A 17616-nucleotide genomic window follows, 5' to 3' on the forward strand; every position below is an offset into this window, starting at 1 on the left:
AACACATCGTTCGGCCGTTCAAAGTGCGATCTACGGTCGAATATGCAGTCGTACAGTTGTCTTTTCAAAATTCGCGCCGTGTAACTTCGGCTTACATCCCCAAGCCCCTCATACACATCGGTTGGCTGAGCCTTCAGATTATTGACACTGAAACTAGCGGCGTCATAAATACTGCATGCGCAATATTGTCTGTGACAATACATCTAAAGAATGAATAAGTTCGCAAGTAAGTGCGATTAGCAGCCAGAATTTCACAACTCTAGTGGTTGTTCGGCAACATTCTTAGCTGTCGCTGCTTGAAGGATATTTATTGTGGAGTTTGTGAGTCATGGCTGAGGGAAATAACCCATCTATGCCCAAGAAAAAGCGGCCAACAGATCGAGCTCTTCAGTTCTCTTTCAACATAAAGCTTCCTCGAACTCAAGAGAGCAGACTAGACTTCTTGGCATCAAAGACTGCGTCAAAATGGCAAAATGCGCGTTAAATCTAACAAAAGCGACCTGAAGTACACATAATGTGGAGCTGATGGAGGCTCTTCTGTTAGCTTTTGAGAAGAAAATGGAGAGGAAAGGACTTGCATGGAGCCAACTGAGCTTATCATCAACTGGAAGAACCGCTAGTGCGGACCCCTTTCTTGTTTCTACACAATCTATCACGCGCTTTTCTTTTCCTTTAGCGTCTTCCACTCTATCTTCGCGTATTTCTTTGCCTTTCTCTGATCCTGTTTCTCCAATTTTCACTCCACATGCAGAACATACACCACAAAGAATGTAGATCACTGCGCCTTTAGCAGAGAACGACCCCATAGATCTCTGCAGCGAGGGAGCTCTGCGAACTTTGCATTCTTTTTTTTGGTAACACTCTCTCCACAGTATGCTGTTATTGTGGAAAACTCATCGTTTGCGATTCACTAATCTTTAATCGACAAAGTCATGTTGTGTCCGTAACAGTTTCATGTGTATGTGGAGATTCATTCAAGTGGCTCTCCTCCTCTATCATGGAAGGATCTCCTCCAAAGTACTATGTAAATTTGAGGTAAGTACCTTTTCGTTTTCCGCTGGAAATTTTCTGAAATTCGCTCTCTCAGTATTCTTGAGTTTTGTTGTTACTGGTCACTTATCTGCCTCTCTTTTTCGTAGATTGATTCATGGAGTATTGTCCTGTGGCGTGACAGAGCCACAGTACACAAGTTTCTCTGGAGTAGCCAACATTGGGTCAGAGGGAGAAAAAACCTTTGACACAGGTTATTAATGCACTTCTCTAATGCTCCTAAACTCGTGTTGTATTTCTTCTTGGAAGCAAATGGCAGGCAACAACAGTTTACAGGAAGCCAAATGATGATCTCTCCACCAATATACCTCAAATGGACCGAGCAGTTTCTTATTTGGTTTCTCTCTTACCTGAATTCTAAAATACCTCTTTTTTAAATTACTTCAACAGTCTTGAAAAAGTATTGTTATGCAACCATTATGAAGTGGGTTTGCAATCAGTCCATGTCTGCTGCCCAGGAAGAAGTGAAAAGTACCCCTGGTTATGTTGCAAATGGAGAGGTACAAGTTGGTTTCAATTTTAATTTGTCTTTGGCCACATACTTATACACCAGTCTTTGTTTTGTTTAATTGTTCCTTTTTGCAAGCCAGGATCTCTGCAAGCAGTCAGTTTGATGCATGGGATCTAGTAGACTTCTGCAAAGTTCTGCTGACTAGCACATCTAAGCATACAATATCTGATATCAAATTGTAAACCCTGAGAGATTAGTGAGTACAGAAATGTGTTCAATGTTATGTTTTGATATCTGCCATTTCTTCCTGTAGTGTGTTATTACAGAGGCAAGGCATGATTCGAGTAGATCAGCAGCAGACATGACGGTGTAGGCCTCTTCTTTCTATTAAGATGCTCTTGAAATCTTTGTATGATATGTTGAACCTTGATACACTCAATGCTATTCCTAAAAATATTTTTATTTTTACTGATTCTGTTTAGAACCAAAAAAGTTTTAGGGGTCGTAAACTGCAGTAGGGCTAATGCTATTCCTAAAAATATTTAAAAATAATAAAAATAAAAAAATATATATATTTGCGATATTTTTATTTTTACTGATCCTACCATTGATGTAATATGAGTATGGAGGACAGGAAAATCTTTTATAGTGTGACTAAAGTAATTCTCTTTTTTTTTGCTTATTTATTTCTCATGTGTACTTCTGCATGAAGAACAGTCCATTCAGTGAGCATGAATTCCATGCTAATCTGCTTATTGTTGCTGACCATTATCAGGTAATTTGAATGACTGTTTATTGAGAGAATGCGTGGTAGTCATAAGGTACAAATAGTTTTTCTCAGGTTACTCCTTCAAAAGAACGATTTCACGAAACCAAAATTATTACTATTAATTTTTGTTGTTATGAACACATTGTGTTATGTAATTCCAACAAGACATAGCATAATTCATGAACTCAAAGATTACACAATTTTCTGTAAAAATGGAAAACCAGAAGCATTATACTTACTATTATTAATACTGATCTATTAATTTGTTTTTCTATAATTTTCTTTTTTTATGACTCAGGGAAATCATGTCAATTGCCATGCGAAGTCACGATGCAAGCAGAATGGCTACGTAATGAGCAAAAGGTTTTAACTAAACCTGAAGCTGTAGCTGCATATAGAAAAGCCATTATGGGCACCTCAATATATAGAGATGCATAAATTATGATTACATGCGGGCAATTAATTGGCACATGCCACTGTATGTCTTTGTTTCTTTGCATGAAAAAGTTTGCCTTTTCCAAATTAACCATGTTGCAGTAAAGGATTTGAAAGAGTTGCAAAAAATGCATGTTCCAGTTACAGAAAGAGCCACTCAAAATCTGTTACCTTCTGCAGTGTAGGGAAACATACTGGATTGAATCTCTCCATTCAGTGATGCTCATTTATGCTGCTAAGCGGATCCATTATGGGGATGACACCTACAACATGCACATGAAACTAGGCTTTCTTGATTGGGTAAAAGACTTATGCTGTTGTTAATTCTGCACAATTGCTTTGGCACTCTTTGAATGCTATGCTTACTCTTTCTCATTGACTTGTTTCTCTTGCAGAATGAAAATGTGAATAGAGAAGTGGTGTCTCAGCAGATGTACCAACATGCAAGGCATCCGAATCGTCCGGCAGAGATCAGGGTGCTTACTGCAAAAACATTCAAATTTAGGGAAACCATCTGGTGTACCTTTTTTTATCTAAATAACTAATGTCCATTCTGCTTACCAGTGATTCTGACTTCCTGTGATAACTAAATAAATGTGAGCCCAAATGTCTTCTAAAAGGTGTGAGGTAACCAGGGAAGAATAATTACAGCAACTGCTGGTACTAAGTAGTGAAGCATTCATAAGTATTAGGTATTAGTCAAGGGACTTTCCATGCAGTTTTATTGATGACTGTGTATGTTTCATGAACTAATATTCAATTGTTATTTATAATTGCTCTCCTTGAGATGGGCATTTGTATGAGAATTTGCCTATTCCCTTGTATGCCCCATGTAAGGAATGCCTGGAGGGTTAGGAAACCTTGACCTCACATCTTTTATAACACAATTGGGCATCTTTTCCCACGCTGCATTTGCTTGGTCCCCAAGCTCCACTTTTCTGGCCTGGTAAAGAGGGTCTTTCCAGAGCCTACACTTCTTTACAGATCTTTAATAGGTCTTATAATTTTAACGACTTCGCACGTGATTCTATGTGCGCTTCTCTATACTAGAGAGCTTTTTTCAGTCGTTTATTTCACATTGGATAAAGCTTCCCAACCTTGTTTTTATATATATTGAGTGGCTACGGCCTTTCACTTCCATGCAAGAATAAAGAAAAATCAGGCTTTTCGACTGACTGCTCCACGAAACGACTCCTCTACAATAGATACGCTATTGAATGGGGCATGGGATTTTTTGGCTGCCAATGCAAGCTACAAAACCAGTGACCACTTTCATAAATGGCTGCTGGATTAATATTCTTTTGTTTAAATTTAAATTAGCCTTTCTGGCCTCGCTTGAGATAATGTATTCTTTTGAATTTTGTACTGGAAAACGAGGCCACAAAGGCTAGTTTAAATTTAAACGAAAGAATATTAATCTGGCAGCCATTTATGAAAGTGGTCTATGAGGGGCTAATTTCTTCAGGGTATTTCTGAGAGAGCCATTAATGATTATCAATATTCAGAAGATGTACTGAAACAGTCTGTGCCACTTTAATATACAAATCTTGTCTGTAAAACACAAAGTTGACTTTTTAATAATGAAAAAGAAGTCTGGCTGGTACATAACATTAAATGTCTTGGAGTTGACTTAAGGTTACCCAAGCTCAGTTTCTCAGATGATAATGTTGACAAGTTTGTTAAAAGTTTAGACATTGGTCATGTCACACAGATCCCAGGGGCATCACATGTTTCTCGCACAGTCACTGGCCTGGTGTTTATGATTATTGATTTGCACATGAGAGTTCCCCATCTTTCTTGTAAACTTGTCTGGTTCAATGAAAATGAAAATTATTTAATTTTTCAGTTCTCAGATGATGGAGCTCGTGAAACAAATGAGCTGACAATGTCAATTGGAAGTATGGTGTCCTGGAACTTTGGTGATCAGGTATAAGTGTAAAAGACAAAGATCAAATAATGCATGACCTCTGGAAGCAGCTCACTGAAGAGATGAAAATGTTTGAAGGTAATGTTTTGACTGTTTGTGATAAAGGGTGCACTGTTAAATTTCAGCCAGGAGCAGGTATGTCGTGGCAGAGCTGGGCTGCTAATGAACTCAACCAGGCAGCTACATATCCTTCTCCAAATGCAAATGTTCATAAAGGAAACATGAACACTATAGGGGTAGTTTTGGAATGGGTAAAGATGACACCTGGAAACCTTACACTAAGGAAATGAGAACCTCTAATACTGAAAAGGTAAACAATGATTTTCTTGCCTCTCTTCCCCAAAACCTTTCAGAAAAAAACTGAAATTCCAGAAAGTTACAGTTCATGGCTGAAAATGGCATCCGACAGTTTGATCTTCCTAGGATTGGGCATTTTCTAGACAAGTTAAGGCCAGAACCCATGCAGTGTAAGATCAATGCGTAGCAACATTATATTGATCTCCTGTACTCAGAGGCCATGGAAAGAGGAAAGTTTGATCCTTTTGTTTCTGCTCTGGGAGCACCTATAGGGAATAGAGACTCTTTTGAGGGTTTCTGGTAAAGACAGTGTTGGGGAGCGTGCTAGGAAGCAGGAGATGTTACAGAAGTCAGAGGTGGACCTAAAGCAATACCTGCAGAAGAGAAGTTTTCCTCATGTAAGGCATACATCAGGTATGGGGGGGTGGGAGGTATGGACTGGGATACTTGGCTTCAAGAGTAAAAGAACATTTTAGTGATGAAGCTAACAGGTATAACAAGTTACCAGTTAGGCTTATTGGCAATCAAGCCATTGCATTGGCTTCATATTACCATTGTTTACTTGACACTTAAGAAAGTGAAGACGAAACAGAGGCATAAGCAATCCAACGATTGGCTCTTAGCAAGATAGGTGAGTGTCTGAGGAATGCAGGGGGACTTTTTAAAAGAATAGAGACCAATTCTGCCCAGGTTGCAGAACTGAAAGAAATGTGTAGTATGTATTTTAACTTGATGTCTTTGCTTTTTTCATCCAGTTTAACATAAGTTGCGTAAGCACACAGGAGACGCTTTTAGAGATGATACAATGCGAAAGTTGCATAAGCATGCGTAGACTAGATCACGAGGTTGTAACAGGAGATGCGTGGGAGATGATAAAATCAGTTTTTGTGCGTGAGAGCAGAAAATTAAGAGAGACGTTGTGAAAACAAAGAGGAGAATAAAACAAGATTTGTTAAGGACAATTTTCGAGTATGTGAGTTAGTGTACCCTATAAGTTTCGTACATTTGTGTTGATGTCACAACACATGGACAGTTGGATATGCCATTTCCTATCATGGAAATTTGCTGTTTACAAGGTATAGGGTGGGCTATGGCATTGTCTCTTTGCAGGCTAAAGAGGCCAAACATTCTGGAGTGAGGGAAGATTTGACCTTAACTAACCGGTCAAATGTAAGCACCACCACTGGTAAAGGGTGGCAAGTAATGCGAAGTAATTATGTTCGCTCATTTCACCTCCCAGAACATCAACCAATGCCATCTTGTTATCCCTCACACTACCAATGACGTTCTCCGCCACACTGTTACCAACCAAATGTTTGCAATTGTGGTGGAAATAAAGAAAATGAGTTGCTCAGTTGTCAAGTTTGTTTGTCTAGTATTGACCTGGTGACTTGTGCAAGCAGCAGAGGCGCGACAGAATCAGTGTTGTGTGCACTAAAACCCATTGTCTGTAAACAGTGCAATACTCACTTTGCTGATAACTTATCACTGTGGTCTCGTTTAAAGTTCTGTAATGCCACTGAGCTAAGAAGTGTAGCTATCAATCCAACTTTGATGATAGTACTTGGTTTTAAAGGAAGCTTTACATAGTAGAGGATTAAGCACTGCAGGTAATAAGGAGATGCTAGTTAAGCGCCTTGAAGGTGCATTGGCTTGGGAAGGGTAGTTGAATTATTTTTTAATCAACAGTTAAATCTCCCAAAATATTTGATGTGAAGTGTATTTTTCTTGGCCAAGTTGGTGCACAATAAGGTATACTTGCAATGAGAATGATAACTAGGATCTCAAAAAATTCTGTGTACCAGTAATGTGAGTAATATGCCTACTTAATAAGAAAAATATTTTTAAATTGGTGCAAAATTGTTTAAATTAGCTATGTTTGCCGGACAGGTTAAACCTGTCGGAATGCAAAAGTACTGTTGTCACTGATATCACTTGGTATGCACTGATATAATTTATTACATAGAAAACTTTATAAACCCTTTTTTTTTTAACTGACTTGCATTTTAGAGGCAGGGTTTCTGGTCTAATGTATTTATGGAATTTTGTACATAAAGGTTTGACCACTAAACCCTTTACACGCTAACAACAGTATGAATATTCTCCATACTGTTTTAAATACATTTTTCAAGGTGCTGACAAGGAGAATTTGTTTAACAATCAAGAGCTTCTTTAGTTAGTAATTTCCTTCATTCTTGTGACTTTATGTTTAATTTGGGGTTAATATTGTAAGAAGAAATTAGCTGCTGGTCACTGTTAGGGGTCAAAGGGTTAATAACTAATGACTCAGCATTTTGTTCGTTATGTTATTTGTTTAGTAATGGATTTGTCTTAAATAAAAGCTACAAAAGGTTGCAGCTTGATAGTTTTTAAGAGCAGGATGAAGTATACATAGATAAATGAAATTTGTTTTTAAAACGAGCAATTCTCTATACTGATAGGATAATTTCATAGAATAATGAATCTTTTAGCTGTTATGTCTAGGTAAAACCATACTTCTATTTATTTACTTCAGTGTATTTCTTTCTACAAGATATAAAGATTAAATTTTAAAATGTATGCTTGTATTAATAAACATATTTCCTTCAGAACTTTGTTTCACACTACATTCAGGGTTGTCATTCTTTTACTATAATTTTATGAAAGTTTCGTGACAAGGTCTTACAAGACATTAGCAAGTCTTTTTGTTACCTAATTAACTGTCAAGCTAGATCGTATTCAAATTCAATAGCTTTTGTAAATTTGAGTCCTTTGCAAATCCTCGATCATTGCGCTACATGTAAAATGAGGTTGTTACCCTTTGATGTTTTACTGAATAAATAATTTGAACCGGCGTAGTTTCCGTGACAACAATAATTGACTCGACGCGGTAACTTTGAAGCACGCGACCATCCTCAAGAATTTTCTCCAAGTGCCGCTTCTTGAGAAACTTCTCTCCCTTAAATCTCGCCGGAGACCAAATTTCTCTGCTGTGTCGAGCCTTTGAAAACTGAGCGTGATTTTCTCACTATTCTTGTTCTCTCATCCCATAGTTGGGTTTATTTTCTGCAAAACGAACCCTCCTCACGCCTTGTTTCTCCGCAGAAAACTTCACCTTGGTATTCCAAAACCGGTCTTCTCTCTCTGTTTCATCCTCCATGCCGAAATGCCTTAAACATTGTTTCATGTGTTCGCGCTGTCATTATTTGTCGCCACTTTTGAGGAGGCCTTTAATTTTCGTGTCAACTGCCGCTGGCAAAATCTGCGCCATTGCGCATCAGAGTTGCGGGAGGAAAACCCTGGGCAACTGACCATCATTTGCTTGGGTGCTAGGAATTGATCTACAATGACTGATCTGCGGCTCCATATTCATGATTTCCATGCCTCATATCCTGAGCCACCTCTGTCGGATCTGCTATGTTTCCAGTGTGTTCTATTTTAAATTTGTCTTCTAGGAAGGCCTTCTGCTTAGCACTAAAATGGAAAGCCTTTCTCGAAGATCGTAATGCCCAGCTCTGCGGTAACGCCTAAATTCTTTACTCTGCAATCTCAGAAGTGGCAATATAGGTCTGTGCACTAGGTCCTTCCTGATGTTTTTCAAAGGCATCTTTGCCTTGTTGAGAAGCGAGTACATTTTCTATGGAAATATGCACTTGCCGTACTGTATGGTTGGGTTTCAGGTGACGTCACAAGCTTTGCTGAAGTTAGTGTCCGCCATGTTGGTGTCCCTCGGGTGTCAAATTTATGAATAATTAGTCGATTTCTACAGTGAAGCCCTCTCTCTTATCGCCGTATTATTTCGCCAACTACATGAATATCCAGAAAGAAAAAAGCGATAAAAGTAGCTGGCATTCATCTTAAGGTATCCCAGTGCTCTCTGAGTATGCCGAAAGCTTAGAGAGTTGGAAGGAAAGATGTTTGCAAAAAATCTCTGTCATTGGGGTTGACCCTGCAAGCATACCAGCCGAGAAGTTCAGTCCAAAATGCTTGCCTCCTGTGGAAGCGTCGAACTTGCTGAGTTACCTCGTTCTTGAGACCAGCTTCTACACCAAGAAGCAGTTCAAGGCGTTCAAGAGTCTAGAGGCGTTTAATCAAATGGTGTCGGGATTTGTAACCTCAGTTGTAGGCAAAGTAATCGCCGGCAAGTATGCCGTGAGAGCACGAGTTTGGCATTCACAGCATATGAATGATCCTTTAGTGAGCATTTGGGTCATTTCCGAAAACGATGGGACTATTTTGTCAGCCCATTGCTTGGGATACAAAGCTGGACTGGCTGAGTCATGCTCACATATTGCGAGTGTTTTATTTATGTTACAGGCAACTACTAGAATTCATGGCAAGCTCGCCGGGTGTCACGAAGACTCAGACACCGAAAACTCAGGTCCCTCGAAGTGTTCTCCAAGCTTCCGAACTGCTCCATAATTCGATAGTGCATAGCATAAAGCATAAACCAATTTGTTTATAATATAACCGGTGGAATAATGCAACAAATCCGACGCGAAAGACGGACAACAATATCAAGAGTGATTCTTCAGTGAAGCGAATCGTGACGGCGCTGATGCCGAGTCCTCTTTCGCGTTGTTTTTCTCTTTCTGCCTCGTTTAAGAACTCTAGCCCAAGGGTCGCAAAATTGTCTTCGTTTTGGGACTGGTGGGCCGAGTCTCTGTTTGTATCCATTATTATCGCGAAATATTTAAGAATTTTAACGGAGCGACAACAAGGATCTGTGCGACGAAGTACAAAAAGGTAAACAAACGTCCCTTTCGCCTCGTCAAAATCACGCCACATTTTAATACTTTGGTGTTGGAGCGAGCGCATTTGATCCCGTTAACTGTGAATGAAAAGTTAAAAATTAACGGGAAAAAATGGAGGAAATCTAAGCTAAAAGAAGTCTTGTGTCACTCTAAAATGTTTTAATACTCAACCATCGGACGATTTTGCGAAACGTGCAACTTGCGGCCTTGCTTTTGCTGCTTCAGTTGGATCAAGATCCAAAAGGTCAAAATACACGCGGGATTACCAGGAGTGATCATGAGTCGAGTTTATCTCTTGAATTTTCGAGGAGTCTGAGTTTTCGGGGTCTGAGGTCTGAGGTCTGAGTTTTCGGGGTGTGAGTTTTCGTGACACCCCAAGCTTACTTGCACTCAGGTAAAATGCTCATGGATTTTGCCGACACAGGTCAATGAAGTGCCGTATGCGAGGGCTAAATACATCGAGTTCTCATCGGCTAAGAAGCTCAAAGAAAAGCTCGACCAAAAAATCGAGGATCTACACCAGCCGCAAGCCTCGAACCATACAACAACTTCTAGTTCCTCCTGTTCTTCCCCTTGATTTGTGATGATCTTAGTATAGCGCATTAGATCATATATATAATGAATTTTACGCTATAGAAATAATAAAATTATTAAATAATTATACGAAAAAATCCTTAGTCTTTATGCTTTTCACTTTCGCTCGAACAGCCCATAATAATGCATAAAACCATCCCTTCTTTCTCACATGAAGTCTTCGTTAGATACGGTTTGTTTACGCTCGAGGGACACGAAGATGGTGGATAGTAACCGTTGCTAAGGTATCCTTGGGTTTCACCCACGTGACCAATACCTTAGCAACGGTTAATATCCGCCATCTTGGTGTCCCTCGAGCGTAAACAAACCGTTTTTCTTCTTTCGACGGTTTTTCTTGTCCCTTTTTTGAACGGTAGGCATTGAACCCGACAGAATTCTTCGCCTAGATCCTTCAAATTACACAGATCTCTCGAAACAGTCCTCCGAGAAGTGTTCGGAGCAGATCCCAAATATTACTGCAGGATGAAAGTTTACTCGGCGAGTTCGTGCAAATCGCATCCGTCTTTCCTGCTCTGACCTATTTGCAAGGCTCCGGTGCAGAGAAATACCTGCAGCATGGTCTGCACGATTACTTGAGCTTTGAATTACGCATCGACGCCTCGTCATTTTTGTTTAGTTTTTGTAAGAATAGAGTAAAGCACTCTGTTGTGTTTGCTTGACATTTTGCCATGTGAGATTTTCGCGTTGAGCCTTTGACGTCACCTCCTCTGAGTCCTGCGATCAACTTCCGGAACATGGTCAAATAATGGCGGACGCCAAATCGCGAATTTAACGGCCCGAAAAAAGATAGTTCTGGTGCTCGGTCTAGACTGAAATTTAGCAGAGTATGCGAAGGAGACAAACTAAACACAAAAATGAAAAAAATGATGTACGAAAATTTCATGTCAGGGCCACTTTAAATAACAAGCCGTACCTTTCGCCACTGAAAAGCACATCTAGTCATTTCTTACCACGAAATGCATAGCGATAGGTAGCCTTTTAACTACATGTATTTTACTTTGGTGGATCCAAACTTTTTATTCCCTGCTCTTGAGAATGAGACGTCCCCTAACCCATCAAGCCCGGTTATTGATGTAAAGATATCTGATTAAATAATAAAGTTGAGAGGGTGCTATGGTTTAGTTACTCTCAAACCATCTCTAGCCTCGTTTTGTTCGCCAATGATAACGAGGTAGATTTTAGCTAGAAGAAATGTGCGTTCGAGCTTTGCAAATAGCGAAAAGGCAAGAACGTGGTGGGCAAAGCTTTGACTCAGGACCCTTAAGACTTCTGACTTAGGATTTTAAACCAATCAGAGTCAGCTTTTAATGAAATTAAAAGGTGCTCTAGTTTAGTCATGGAGTAAAGACCCAATCAATAAGTGCATAATGATTATTAATAGTTATGTGAATATTCACATCAGCATAACTGTTTTGACTCTTGCAGCTTGCTTGTGTTCTGTCGTTCGTTTGTGGAAAGTCTTACCAGTCTGGCTGTTAATGAAGTAAGACGATTGAAGATGTGATATCGTGAACAAGTTATGCATAGGGCTTGATTTTCATTGGCTCTAATGGTTCGAATTAGGAATCATTTTTGTATTGTCATCGGTTTCTGTGCCACGTTGATATTACTTAAGGGCTATGGGGTGTCCTAGGAGAGTAAATAGGCACAGGTGCAAGAGGGCAGAGATATGTCTAATTCTGTACAGGAAAAAAGCGAAACGCATTCAACCAGCGAAACAGATATATCCTGGTGCGGAACTGAGTACTGTACTACATCTAAACATCATTTAAAAGGTTATATGAAGTCCCTTAATGCGGCTATAGCTGCATAGAGCTGGAGCTCGCACAATCCATGAAATATTAACTTATGAATGTGTTACTTACAGGTAATACAACTTGGAGTTGTAATTGAAGACTCCAGGTGGTAGCTCCTTAATTTGGTTATCATTCAAGGACCTAAGAAATGGAGATAGCCTATTATCAGATCTCTCCTCGATTCCAAGAGTTACTCGATGCCATTTAGTCCTTTTCACCATTTTTTGTAAAAATTAAGTTAGATAACTTAAACTGGGTATGTGTCAAAGTACCATTTGAAGAGTGTTGCGAATTCTCTTAATGGACAAAAATGAAGCAAATTAGTTATCACATTGAGTGCATCTGATCAAGATTTTGTTCTTAATATTTCCCCCCACCAAGTTTAGGTTTTCCAAACTTCTGAACGATATTCCAGACAGAACCCTGCTTTACTTAATTGGAAATTGCTAAACTCAATCCTAAAAAAAAAACATTGTTTCACTGCAAACTTATCTCTTTTGGAATGACGTTACTTTGTTAAAAAAAGAAAAAAGGGGGAAATCAGTGAGACATTCTTCCTTTTTAGGATTGAGTATGGAAATTTCCAATTGATTAGAGCCGGACTAGAGGAGTCCGATGCATATTATCCATGCCTGAAATAATTTTAATACATCCATCACCGCCGCCCGTTTCATCTGTCACTTGCTCACAAACATACGTTTCAGCTTCGCAAAAGGCTGTTATTGGGAAGCATTTGTGGTAATTTGACCTATTTAGCTGTTTGTTTGCAATTGTATTCGGTCAAACTTTATTCTGTTTAAACGCTATCCGAATTTAACATATTGACTTGCATTATCATAGAGAAGAAACGTTAGTCAAGTGTCGCACATTATCGAAAGCATGTGCTGAACCTCTTCGAAAAGCGAAAGAAAAGAAAAACGTCCTTGGTAAACATAGTTTTTAAATAGAAAGGAATTTCACTGAGAACTTAAACCCGAGAAGACTTCAAATATGTGACGTACCTAAAAAGCCATGTGCGAAGAAATAATGAATTCTAAATTTTTTAACGTAATGGCGGCCGTCCATAAAAAGTTTTGCTTAAACTTTCTTTCGAAAGGAGTACGATCAATAAAAGCATTTGCTGTCAGATGCAGTTATTGACCATACAATGCACGATTATTAAGTCTAAAGCTCGTCAAACTCGACTGTTAATGATTCAGTCACAATTAATAGCCCTACTTTCCGCAATTACTAATTGTAATAGAACACGCTTTGCGACAAATAATATCAAGAAAGGCCCTTTGCAATTAATAATCTTAGTTTCATGACTTTACGCCAAATAATCGTTGAACCTTCCTCTCTGCAAATCAATTTTTAATTTTCATTGTTAAGTTGAACATCATGTCTAATGTTGCGTGCGCACTCTGTTTAAGTTTCTGCATCGCACTTATCGTAGTGATTGTCATGTCAAACTTTAAATTAAAGACGCTTAATTTAGTTTTTCAGTTGTTCAGTTCAGTTTCAACCAGGCTTAATAGTTATTGTAATTGCTCACACGTTTTATGCCTCATATATACCTTAGTTACGGAGGCAGTCAAGGTATAAGTTTTAAGTTGATTTAAGAGGCTTTATTGACAGTTAATTTTTTTTGCTTGTCTTAAACACTTGTAAGGCCCATTGCAAACGTAGCATCTTTGTACTTTACATCAAATTGTGTGATTAAATACGGCTTTTCCTCTTTATTAGGTCTTTGGTCTTCTGATCGAGAAACAATGGCTACTTTTTGTGCAATGGGTGGCCCTATTTAAATTAAGTATCAAGCAGTACTTTTCGTCACTAAAAGACACATCGAATCATTTCTTACCACGAACTGCTTAGCGATGGGTGGCCTTTTAACTGGTGGCATTTTACTTTGGTGGATCCAAACTTTTTATTCCCTGCTCTTGAGAATGATAAGTCCCCTAACCCATCAAGCCCGGTTATCGGCGTAAAGAGTATGATTAAATAGTAAAGTTGAAACGGTGTTATGGTTTCTTTACTCGCAAACCATGTCTAGCCTCGTTTTGTTCGCCATGAATAACGAGGTCAATTTTGACTGGAAGAAATTTGCGTTCGAACTTTGCTAATGGCGAAAAGGCAGGCAAGTCACGGGCAAAGCTTTCACTCAGTTAGGACTCTTAGGACTTTTGACGTAGGATTTTAAACCAATCAGAGTCAGCTTTTAATGAAATTAAAAGGTGCTCTGGTTTAGTCATAGAGTAAAGACCCAATCAATGACTGCATAATGATTATTGATAGTTCGATGAATATTCACATCAGCACAAATGTTTTGACTCTTGCAGCTTGCTTGTGTTCTGTCGTTCGTTCGTGGAAAGTTTTACCAGTTTGGCTGATAATGAAGTAAGACGATTGAAGATGCGATGCTGTGAAAAAGTTATGTATAGAGCTTGATTTGTATTAGCTCTAATGGTTCGAATCAGGAATCATTTTTGTATTTTCATTGGTTTCTGTGCCACGCTCCTATTACTTATGGGCTATGGGGTGTCCTGAGGGCCTGAATGGGGTTTAGTGTTTGGTGTTATTTGCCCATATTTTTTAGTGTTTACTGTTTCCCACGCACGAGATTACTGTGTGGTGGATGTCCTCCCCTGTGTGGGATAGGAGGGAAGGTGAGATCGTTACATGGACTGAAGCGGCTGCCAAAGGCGCCTGATAATGCTGACGTCCGATCTCAACCTTATCATTGTAACTAGACACGTTTGTTGTTTAGAGTGCTTAAGACTTTCTACTTTCTAGTTTCTACTTTCTCTCTCTGTTAAATTAGCCATATTTTTAACCTTTACTGTTCTTGAAAAAAATACTGTTTAGTGTTTGAAAGGAAATCCCAAAGTTCTTTTAGAATTTTTAAATCTTATCTAGTCTTTTAAATTCTGCATAAAGATTAAGAAAATCACTCGCGAATAGTGAGCCAAAGCTGAAATGCTCTTGTCTACATTCTGGGGAGTACTAGGACGAATCAGTGTTTACGAATGTAAGGGGAAATGGCGGTAAGAAGCGAAACAACAAAGAACAAATCGGGAGCCCTGCTGTCAGCTATATATTCCAGTACGCCATCGTGTACAAGAGTAACATTTTAAGAGGATGCTCAAGACATTCCAGGGACAGGCAATGAAGAACGAGTCGACCAGGATACAAATATTCCACGAGCTATAGACGAAGTACCGAGAATCACCTTTGTTGACGAATGCATTCTCGGAGTTATCGCATTTGGTGACGTGACAGACCTCCCCGAGCAAGAGGATGAACTCGACACCGACTCCAAGAGCGATGCGGACAATGCTACAGACATAACGTTCAGCACAATTGGTTGCGCCATCCTCGCTCATTTCCGCCTTGATCTCTAGAAACATCTGGGACTATCATGACAATCAGGACTATTTAGGTATGGAATATAATTAAATGCTTTTGGCCACGATGGAGTAACATGTCTGTCATATTTGTTGACCGTTATGTCAGTATTGTGAGTACTTTAGCCAGTCTTATTGGTAAAAGAAATAGTCTGTCATTGCATTCATTACTAGTCAAGTTTAAACACTCATTTATGTTGGAAATTGGCCGAAAAACCTCTTTGATACGATAAACATGGGCCGAACATAGATATTTCCCCTTTTAGGCCGTGGTTTGTTTGTATATGGGAAAAAAAAAATGTTACAATGAATTTTCTAATGTTAGTGTTACAATTACCAAAGATTGACTGTTTAATGTTATTTAGCCGAATAAAATAAGTGTTTAGTGTTATTGAAGTACCCCCATTCAGACCCTCTGTCCTAGGTGAGTAAAAAGGCACTGGTGCGAGAGAGCAGAGATATGTCTATTTCTGTGAAAGAAAAGAGCGAAACGAGGAACTAGCGAAACAGATATCTCCTGGCGCGGAACTGAGTAATGTACTACATCTAAACATCATTTAAAACGTTTTATGAAGTCCCTTAATGCGGCTAGAGCTGCATAGAGCTGGAGCACGGACAGGACCACTTAGAGGAATTGTGGCTTTGCTTATAATAACGATGTTTTAAATTAACGTCATTTTAATTAACAATGAGGTAATTTAAGATACATAAAATTAACGCGAATTTTTGAAACTCGCGTTAATTACATGCATTGTTAATTTCCTATAATAAGGTATTAAGGCTATCGGAGACCCTTGAACTTAAATACTTTAAGACCCAGCTTTTAACAAAAACTGTAGCTTTACAAACTCATTCTGATGCAAGAAACCAAAAAAAGGAGCTTAACATCAATGCTAATGAGATTGCACAGTTAATGAAGAGATTTTGAGGTCATATTCTAAACAATTCATCAAACATTAACTTATGAATGTATTACTTACAGGTCAGTCAACTCGGAGTTGTTATTGAAGACTCCAGGTGGTAGCTCCTTGATTTTATTTCCATTAAAGTACCTAAGGAATGGAAATAACTAAGTTTAAGATATATGCGTTATTAACGAGGCGTGAGGTCAAGAGGGCTGGATATTGGCCGAATTCTGTTTTTGCATTTTTATTGACCGAGATTTTAAAGAAGTGCCCAGGCGTTAATTCGAGGAAGTACGTTAAACAGAACTAGTTGATTTGGTTTAACAGAAGCCATGCAACTTTTCAAGATATAATTCCCTGATAGGATTATTACATTTACGGATAATTCAAGATCTTTGCAACGCAGTTTGACGCATTTACGCATAATTAATTATGCTGGAATCATACTCGATCTTCTGGCAACAGCATTATACACAAACTTATGCTGGTATAATTCATCCGAGCCTATCAGTGACCGTCAAATAGCTTCAATTAAGGTCTTTCAGATCTCACTATTTTTACTGCTCATCGGCTCTGGACCTCTAAATCACTAAATCGGTGAAAATTGTGACTTTTATGATTTTTGAGTTATCAAAAAAAAAAAAACTCTATGTCAGCGTTAAGGATGGTATGCCACTCATACCAATTAGATTGCCGCACTTCTGGTGTATCACAAACCAATCAGATTGTCTCATAAGAGTATAGATCACGTGCCAATCAGATTGCCGCATTTTTGGTGTATCACAAACCAGTCAGATTGTCTCATTAGAGTATGAATCAAGTACCAACTAGATCAGAGAACTGGGCTATGCTTGCACGAATTAGAATACTGTCCCTCAGGCCAATCATGTAAGGAAATTAGGGTACTACAATAAGTTGCGAAGGAATCAATCCAACTTTGACACATGTCAAGATTAAAATTAACGAGAATCGTGAGCTCATCTAGCTAGTGTAATAGTTCATGTCCTTCGTGAGGACTTTTTTCGCTATGATTGGTCGGGATTAGAAAGGTCGTCTGGCCGAAATTTTCCTACCACTAGCAAGTTAAAACATGTTTTGTAAACCGGTCCTTTGCATTAATGATATTCGATTGTTAATCTTGTTTTTGCCTCCTGGTTGCTCTTTTTGCAAAGGTTGAAAAGAACACTAAGTTATTTCGAATTTCTGCGTCGACTGCCTTAGTGAATATCCGTTTCTTTGCTTCTGAAAGTTCTCCATGAATTAAACGTTGTAC

The 17616-nt window shown here is 38.8% G+C and overlaps 3 pseudogenes across 2 annotated transcripts; all 3 read left to right on the forward strand.

Moving 5' to 3' along the window:
- The first annotated feature begins 210 nt into the window (after positions 1-210).
- Positions 211-1269, forward strand: LOC148737823 (uncharacterized; annotated as a pseudogene). Its single transcript, XR_015997252.1, has 2 exons — positions 211-1035; positions 1140-1269. The product of XR_015997252.1 is annotated as an uncharacterized LOC148737823 (transcript).
- A 200-nt stretch (positions 1270-1469) lies between these two features.
- LOC148737824 (uncharacterized) lies at positions 1470-3797 on the forward strand (annotated as a pseudogene).
- Positions 3798-4149: 352 nt separating this feature from the next.
- LOC148737825 (uncharacterized) lies at positions 4150-6457 on the forward strand (annotated as a pseudogene). The gene is made up of 2 exons (XR_015996789.1): positions 4150-5343; positions 6040-6457. The product of XR_015996789.1 is annotated as an uncharacterized LOC148737825 (transcript).
- Positions 6458-17616: the final 11159 nt, after the last annotated feature.

This window comes from Stylophora pistillata, chromosome 2 (assembly GCF_964205215.1).
Source record: "Stylophora pistillata chromosome 2, jaStyPist1.2, whole genome shotgun sequence".
In the NCBI taxonomy this organism is placed as follows: domain Eukaryota; kingdom Metazoa; phylum Cnidaria; class Anthozoa; order Scleractinia; family Pocilloporidae; genus Stylophora; species Stylophora pistillata.